This window comes from Centruroides sculpturatus, unplaced genomic scaffold (assembly GCF_000671375.1).
Source record: "Centruroides sculpturatus isolate CEXI.00-Female unplaced genomic scaffold, Cexi_2.0 scaffold122, whole genome shotgun sequence".
In the NCBI taxonomy this organism is placed as follows: Eukaryota; Metazoa; Arthropoda; class Arachnida; order Scorpiones; family Buthidae; genus Centruroides; species Centruroides sculpturatus.
Genome location: NW_019384345.1, coordinates 353764 through 363243, shown reverse-complemented (window position 1 = coordinate 363243; position 9480 = coordinate 353764). Strand labels below are relative to the sequence as shown.

The following is a 9480-nucleotide window of genomic DNA, read 5'->3' as shown; positions in this document are numbered from 1 at the left end:
GAACAAAACTGTGCCTATAATATTGTTTTTTTTTCATTCTTTTCGGTTATCCGATTTTTTCAGTTATCCGACAAACCCGAGTCCCCAATTGAGTCGGATAATCGATGCTCTACTGTATACATATATAAATATGAATAATTTTATAAATGTTTTAAACATTATAAACATATATAAGAATTATAGAATTTTAAATTATTTCTTAGAATAAACCCCTCGTTTGTTTTTGTACATAAATAACTTTTACAGTTATAATCGTTATTATTAATATAAAACAGTCACTAACACATTAGGAATTTTCCTAATGTGCTAGCGACCTACAGGGGATCAATCGATTTATCTAGGGGTCGATAAATTACTAGGGGTTGTTTGGAGATCGGAGAATAAATTTATTTTTATTACATTAAAAAAATAATTAAAGTAATAATAGTAATACAAAAATAATTGAGATATATTTAATTTTAGTAATGTAAAACATAATTTTTAATTTTGATTTATATTTAATAAAAATATAGCCTATTATTAATTCTTATTTGAGCTTTTAATAATCGTATTTGTAATTTATTTTTATATTGTATCAGTATAGAAAAAAGCCGAAAAATTAAATATGGTCTTGGAAATGGGGCCGACAAGCAAGAAGGATTGGAATCGCCGCTCGTTTTGATGAAGACAGACAGTTAACAAAGTTTATTATAAATTTAAAATTGTCTTATTAAACACAATCATATTAAGACGAATTAGTTAGAGGATAGAGATGTCGCGTTTCGAAACTGTGCTATTTTTAACTGGAATTTTGTTAAGTACAATCAGAATTTTCAAAATCCCATTAATTTATGATAAGAGAAACGTACTGTACATAACACTATCAAAATCAATTTTTCACATTAGAAATATGTGTAACTTTTAATAGTCTACTATTCATTATATACGAATATTAACATACTTTTCGTTCATAAGAGAAATAAGTAAAAATAAATTAGTATTCTATTCAAGTTATTTTACAGCAAGTTGAATAGAATAAAGCTTAAACTTAAAAATGATATTTCTAATAATGTTTCATTTAATCTTACTATAAAGTAAGATTATAAATGTAATAAATAATAAAAAAGTAAGTTTATATAAAATAAATCTTACCTTTTTAATCTAAAAAGAAAAATTAAAGTATTTGGACATTTTCTTCTCATGATTTATCCTTCGAATATTCGATGACTTGGTTAGTACCGTTTTCTAATGAAGCTATCTTACTTTCTAAAATGAACGCATCTAAATAATTTGAACCTAGCAATAAAAGTATTTAAGCTTTTTAAATAAAAAATGTAATACTTAATTTTAATAACTTAATAGTATATAATATAAATATTAAGTTATTGTATGATGTAATTAACGGACATATAATACTGTATAAATATATCCGTTAATTATGTGTGTAGTTTAAGGAGAAGAGGTAGCGAAAAGTACAATTATTGTACACAACAGGAAGAGAAAAATGTGGCTCAAAAACTGTACACGTAATTAATGAACGACTTCTTTATAACGTTCAAGTTTTCAATTATATTAATTAAATTTATTTAATAGCCTATACCCAACTATTTAATATATAAATAATAATAATAAACAATTGTGTTAATAAAAGTTTTTATTAAAATTACTTATAATGATATTTCTTTTTTGAAGTATACTTTTATGCTTAGTTTAATTTATGCATTTAAAAATAGATCTAAATATTTGATTATTGATTATACTTTTTCGTTGGTTTTATATTAAATTTTAAAAAATTTTATAGATAAATTCCGAATGAGTTTGATTGGTTGTTGTGACTGGCTTTTCCATCCATTCATCATCGAACAAGCTTTCCTGTTTTTTTGTAGCAAATAACCCATTAAATATCTAAATAAACAATTATTAATTTAAGAGGAAAAATATTTAGATAGACAAAAAAAAATATTTCATATAACGTCTATTTCATAATTCAAAATTTTATCCATTTATATTGTTTATACAAAAAATATTATGAAGCGTTAGTTCCGTGGCAGGCACGCTCCTTTCCTTTTGATGGCCTACATGTTTGTTTGATAGATCAGTAATTTATGTAAAGATAATACATTAAAATTTTCAGATAAATAATTTTCATTTATTGATCCATTCTTTAAAAATATAGTTTATCAAGTTATATGTTCATTAAAAAAATGTAAATGTAAACATGCCTGATGTTTTGAAAAACTACTTTAAATAATGGGGATGAAAGCCATAATTCATTACACTATTATTTTAGTTTTATTTTGTCTCCTATTTTTGAAAATTTTTCTATTCATTTATTTTTTCTCTAAGAATAATTTTTATTGGTAGTTAATAAATATTAGTAGGCCTAATTAACGCATTTTAAAGCTTTATTACAACCATAAAATGCAACTTTATTTTTTATGATTTTCATATAAAGGAACGAGTGAACTAAATTCTCTTAAATTTTCAATAAGTTAAGTCATTTTGTGCATTAAATGTAATTAACTGTACTGTATCTCCTTTAGAAAATCAAAGCCAGAACAAAATAAGATATTAAAAAATTAAAAATCTAAATAATATTGATATATAGTTTCGTTGTGAATATGTGCTGACAATAAGACTTACACTATTTCCTCTTTAGAACCTAATATTACTTAAAAAATGATAATTGTCATTTGATTTGTATTATAGGCCTATATGTTATATTAATATAAGAGCAATTTGGATATTTAGCGAGAAAGGAAAAATATCATTTAATGAAATTTATCTTACAAGGAAAGATAAAAGGAAGATCTGGACATTTAAAGACGTGGTTCCAAAATCTACGACAGTGAACTGGAATGAGGACTGTTCAGTTGTTAGGAGCGATCGATGATAGGGAAAAATGGCCCAGAATAATTGTCGATGTCCATTAAAGATACGGCACTAAAAAAAGAATTAAAGAAATTAATCGGCTCTTTCTTAGAGTTTGCCTTGCTATTAGATTTAAAAATTTTAATTATGAATAAGATTTAAGACAATTTTTAGTAATCTTTAAACAATATTCTTTCTTCCAGAGAAAAATTTTTTAGTTTTTAGTGTTTTCCTTATATTATTTTAGCATCGGGAAAAGTTTACAAAATTTCAAACCTCATTTTTCTTTATCGCTAATTTATATTTATTATAAAATAATAATAAATATGTACTAATTATGTTATATTATACATTAATTAATTTGTAAACGTACATGCTAGTGTAGATATTACACAGAAATATAGAATATCTATACTTATTAAAAATATAAATCGGAAAATTATTGCTTAAAAATTGTAATAATTTTATCAATAATAATTTCTATTGAAAAGATTAATATTTATTCGAAAAAATTTAAGTGTACTAAGAAATGATACATTAAACTAATATAATTCGTCCATTGCTTAATTCTTTCCTTCTCTTTTACATTATTTAAGATCAATTTCTGTCTTTGTGCAGAATAAAACGTAAATATATAAGCATACAATGTTCTATTATCCGAAAAGCTACAGGCTACACCTAAATTAAACTTTTTATACAGGCCTACTTTGTTAAATTCTTTCTTTCGTATATTGATATAAATATAGAATGTAATCATTGAATTATCCTCTAAATTAAAATTTTTATGATTTTCTAATCTAAACGTAAGCGTTGAAAAGTTATACAAACTAGTTAAGCACTTAACTTTAAAATTTTCGTTCATACTTACTATAGATAAGTTGTTTAAGTACACTGCAAAAAAATTTGATTTAAATTTTCCATCAAATTGGTTTTATGATGAATATATTTTAGAATATCAGAATATCATCTTGTTACATATTTCGTTTGCTGAATTCTCTGTTACTGTTTCCATGTAGCCTATTAATAAAAGTTTCTAAATTTATAAATCTTTATCATAATTTAAAGTTTTTCTTATATTTTTTAAAAGTTTCACTATTCTAGAATATTACAAATATATATTGCAATGGTATTATTATTACTTATTGTGGGCTTATATTCGTTAGAATCAGAAATATTAATTGAACAATTTTCTCCTAAAGTTTAATGGATAAAGAAGAGTCAAAATCTAAAAGTTCATGCTTTTTCTGAATACTTTCCTATATTTTCTACTTAGAATAGTTTTAATTATTTAACAGTGGTAATATTTTGAAAAATATATATTCTCAATTACAAGAATTTCTTAGATATCACATATAATTTTTCGTTTTAAATTTGCATTAAATTTCTGATAAATTTGCAAAAGTAATTTCTATTCCTAAAAACATTATTAAATTTTTATTTAAATAAATATATGTATGTATTAATTTGTTCAATAACAATTCTAAAAAATAAATCAAAAAAGATGTTCCGGTAAAATAAAATTATAAAATCGCTATTATATTTAAAAATAATGATTTGAATATCAAATCAGCCTCTTTTTCTAACATGATAACTAAAGTGACATTTTTTTATATAAATTTTAACCATTGTATTACTAGTATCAATATATTTCTTTGAGAGGGAACAAATGTCAAGATTGTTCTAGATTTTTACAGCCTACAGAAATATTGAATGGAATTTAACATTCCGAACTTACAAGTCGAATGCAGAATGCGAACGTTTTCAACCGGTTTTTGATAGTTTACGAGATAATATTTCAACCGAGTGACACCTTTACTTTTATATTTCAAGAACCAATACAGTAAACAAACTTTAAAGAGTAATCTTATCTCAATAAAAACTTTTGATTTACTTGCCGCCTCCTGTTTTACATTAAAACAAAAGTACACTGAATCAATGTTACAATTCGAACTATAAACTTCCTCTAATTCTAACTCATGAAAATTTAATAAGTTTTGAAACCGAATAAAAACATTAAATAATTAAAATTTTATTTTAGTTCTTAAATTATAACAATTTTCTCAAAGAATTTTATATTGGACTTGATTGCTTTTCAATCTGTTCCTATTATTCGCATCAATAATTCCGACCTAAATCACATTGACCATTGCATTAAGCGGTATGATATATATGACTGTTTTGTATGATACGTGCTGTTACATGCACGTTATTGGAAAGTCAAGATGCTTGAATACCTGTCTAGACAGGTGACTGATAACGCAGACAAGTGTGACGACCTCGCCAGACACAAAAGCAGACAGAACAAATTAGCCTTTGATGTATAAAACAGAATCTTCATTGAGGTTGCGACTGTTTGGGCGTATACTGCATCAAAACATGGTCGTTCGTCAATAGTCTGATGATATATCTGGATCGCCTGTCCAACTTTCGAACCAATGAAAGCCAGCTTAACTCACTAATAAATGACAGTTACGGAACTGCCTTTCTAGGCAATTTATAAAATATCTATGCACTGTAAATAAACTAAAATGGTGGACGTGTGGAAGATGTTTATGTACTTTTATCTTAATATTTACATAATTTATGTCTTATGTACAGTTTTGTTTTGAATAATTCTGTTGTTTAAAATTAACAATAAGCATAACTTTCTATAATTTAAAAAATTACAAGTAAATAACGAAAATATATAACAATTATTTTAATCAATTCTTAATTGAAAATAATATTTAATGGCATTTTATTATCAAAAACATTTTTATATTTTAATAATTACATTTCATTTAAAATATTACATAATATTTTATATTTGATTTAAGTTATAAATAATATTACTTGATTAGAGGGGAAAAAATTAAAATATTGTTTATAACTTTTGTATTTTATTTTTAAATTTATTTTTATTTTATAATTAATATACAAATTATTAAAATGTAAATAAAATTTATCGATAAATTGTTCATAAATTTATTCATAAATTTATGAACAATCTATGAACAATTTAGATTTTTAAAAATTAAATTAAGAATACAATTATATTATTTAAATATATTATAAGTTATTCTTTGAAGTTAAATAATATTAACGATCTTTCAACAAACAATTTATATTAAATGAGGTTTCTCAGTATAGCTCCTATGTATTGCTCTTCAGTTGAAGTTTTAAATGTTTATTCCTATTGAAATAATTTATAATTAAACTTTATATGTTGAATTTATAAAGCGTAAATTTATATGTTAAAATATAAAATTAATAAGGCAAAATCGAAATATTTTAATATGAAATGTAATAGTATTTATAATATAAATACTATTTTAAGTTTTTTAAAACTTTTATTTAAAAAATAAACTGTTAATCATTAGAAAAATAAATAAATATTTTATTGTTTTATTTCCGATTATTTAAATTTAAATATAATTTCATATTAACTTTAAATAAGTAAATATACTAGAAAGGTGTTATAATAAAAACAAAAAATTTATCAATTTTTAAGTAACCGACAAGTCAATTTTCTCAACTTATCTGTTTTAATCATGTTAGAAACAATGTGAATATAACATTTAGCCGTAGGCATGTCAAGTCATTATACAAACGATCAAAGAAGCCGCCATAGAAAAACAATGAGAACATAAAAGACTTTATATATCAAATTTTACAAAATTCTAGTCAAATATTAAAATGTTCATCTATACGACTGACATATATCTAAATAACTATCTAGTTTATAGTTTAAAACAGTTTGAAAGTAAAAATTATCACATTTCAAAAGAATTTATTTTTTAAGATTTTATAAACGTTTTCCTTTCTAGTAAATATAATATGTTATAAATTATACATTTATATTTTTAGTATTTATTAAATGAAACAGGTTAAATTGGCAAATAAGAAAGCATAGTTTAGTTGACGCTATGTAAAATAATTCAAAAGATGTTTTATAAGCAAGACTTCATCTGTGCCTTATCCTTCACATCTATATTAGGATTAAAACACATGATTACATTTTGCAAAGCAGCTGAATCAGTAGATATTTCAAACACGCGTGTAAATGCAAATCGCTTATTAAAAATGCTACGACTCCCTTTGAATAGTCATCCCATTTATCATCGTTATTTATTCTCTACATTCTTCATACGAAACTTGGTTCAAATTCTTTAACGAATATACAATTTACTGAAATTAATCTACATAACTTATTTTTTATTAATTTTTAAACACGAAGTTGAGCACGGCTTATCCATTCTATTAATATAAATTTCCTATTTGACACCAATACACTTTAATGGATAAATAACTATGATAATAAGTTTAAGAGATTCTAATGTAAAGATTTATATTAATTAAACTATAAAACATTTATAAGTATTTATTTATTTTAAAAAAAAAAAAAGTCTGTTTCGGTATTAAAAAATGTTTACATTAAGAAAATTAGATTGAAATACAAATGTTATTTTAAAAACTAACAATTAAAAGTTAATGATTTCGAATAGAATTTTTACATTTTATAAACAAAATACATTTATATTAAATAAATTTTTTAAAATATATTCAGTTCAAACTGAATTTTGTTTCATTAACTCTATAAATATATTCTTCAGAACACTACATGCCAAAAATTATTATATTTATATTATTTTTTAATATTTATAAGAAGAAAGAGAAAAAAACAGGGGCAAAATTAAAAATTTTAAGCTGTTATTTTCACTATAATTATATATAATCACAAGTTTATTGTATGAATAGAATACATTTTCTTTAAACAGAGTAACATAAAGATTTTATTATATATCAGGATAGAAAAAAGAAAAGTGATATATTTATAAAAAAATGTATATTAAGTTTAAAATAACAATCTTATAAATAGTATTATTATGATTTTTCTACAACTATTATTTGATAAAAGTTGTTATCTATCTTTCAAATTTAAACTGGTTAATTTGTTTAAAAAGATTTTTAGCAAATTGTGTTATACGAAATATTAATGTAAATAAAGCCTTATTCTATAGATTTGTATAATCCAAAAGAATAATAAATTACTACTTACTATTGTTACTATTACTATTATTATTATCAAGAATTATAAATTATACAGAATTTTCTCTGTGCAAATGTAAAAGTTACTATGATAAATAAATGGTTTCCTATATACTTTCATATGATATATTTATATTATTTGTACTGTGTATTAATTAAAATATTATACTTAATTTGTGTTTTATTAATCTTTGAGACATAAATAATTTAATAATGAAGTAGCTAATTTCCTTAAATATGATAATTTCATGAATAACATGCAGATAAATAAAAAAAACAAACTTAATAATTATATTTTTAAATTTATCTGTTTATAAAATAACAATTTAAGCTATTGTATTGTTTTTTTAATTAACACCTGTCTGTGTGGCATAGAGATTGTTTAAAATGAATTTATTCAATATTATTTCATCAATATCATGAATCTGTTTCACTTAATATTAAATTAATGTAAATTAAATGAAAATATCAATTATAATTCATTATTTTTAATTAATTTATAGCTACGTTTATGTTTATGAATAGAAAATTACATTTATATATAATATAATATCTCTATATGAAAAATTAGAGACAAGAGTTAATTCTTTTAATTTACTTGTTCGTTTTTGCTTAATTATACAAAATAACCTTCTAAAATGTATAAATTTTATAGAAAAATTGAAATTTAAATAAATCCCACCTTTTGTCTTTGTTTCTTGATTTCCTGTTAACGGATTCGTTCGCCCGCGTTTCGCGTATTTTTTCAAAATAAATCTCGTATAAATTACATTTAACTTTTGAAACTTCAAAGAAATATATTTAAATACTTAAATATGTAAAAATAATGCAAATTTAATCATATTTATAAATCTTACCTTCTTATAAAACCGCTATATAAAAGGTGTAAAGCGCTAGATAAATCCTGTTAACATCCGCATAGCAAACACGTAGAAAAAGTAGTCCTAAAAAATTTTATTAATCGAAATTAATATAATTAAATTATTAATAAAAATTAAAATAAATTTAACATATTAATACGTACGAAAAATATTATTTTATACGTTCTGATTGGCAAATCCACAGAAAATTTAAAGATGTCTGCTAACGACCTCATCCCTCGATAAATGAAGGCAATGTTCGTAAGTTGAAACAAAACTAACCTCAAATGTAGTTAGAGTAATCATTGTCTTTGTTTACAAGTATCTTGATTGGATTTTGTACTGAAACTGCGTGATCTGTACGAATGGGATAACGTTTCGACGTCGAGACAAAATGGTTAGTTTTTATGACAAGCTCGAAGATTAAAGAAAACAGAAAATCATTGTTGTCTCATGTAATAAAAGATAGAATAAAAATAATTTAACGATCGTTCCGAAACATATTTACCCTCCAGCAATTTTCTTACGTTAAATATGAAAAAAAAACTATGATTAGTTTTATCTTTGTTCCGGTTTAAATCTAATTATACATTTAAATTGATTTTCTTAAATAGAATTGAAAGCTTCTAACTCGAACAATAGTTTAGTTTTTTTTTTAATCAATTGTCTTTTTTTTATTTTTAAATGATTTTTTTTTCCAAATGTGATGTTTCATCTCTTCCTATAACTTGCGTTTTTACTT

At 22.8% G+C, this 9480-nt stretch overlaps 1 long non-coding RNA gene across 1 annotated transcript in view; it reads right to left on the bottom strand.

Annotated features, from left to right (window-relative positions):
• LOC111635531 overlaps window positions 1-8816 on the bottom strand; it is a 33513-nt gene extending 24697 nt beyond the window's left edge. The window contains exons 1-4 of the long non-coding RNA XR_002758396.1: window positions 8736-8816; window positions 3719-3867; window positions 2770-2922; window positions 1132-1275 (exon numbers count right to left, since the gene is read on the bottom strand). This is a non-coding gene — a long non-coding RNA (uncharacterized LOC111635531). The remainder of the gene's footprint in view (window positions 1-1131; window positions 1276-2769; window positions 2923-3718; window positions 3868-8735) is intronic.
• Window positions 8817-9480: the final 664 nt, after the last annotated feature.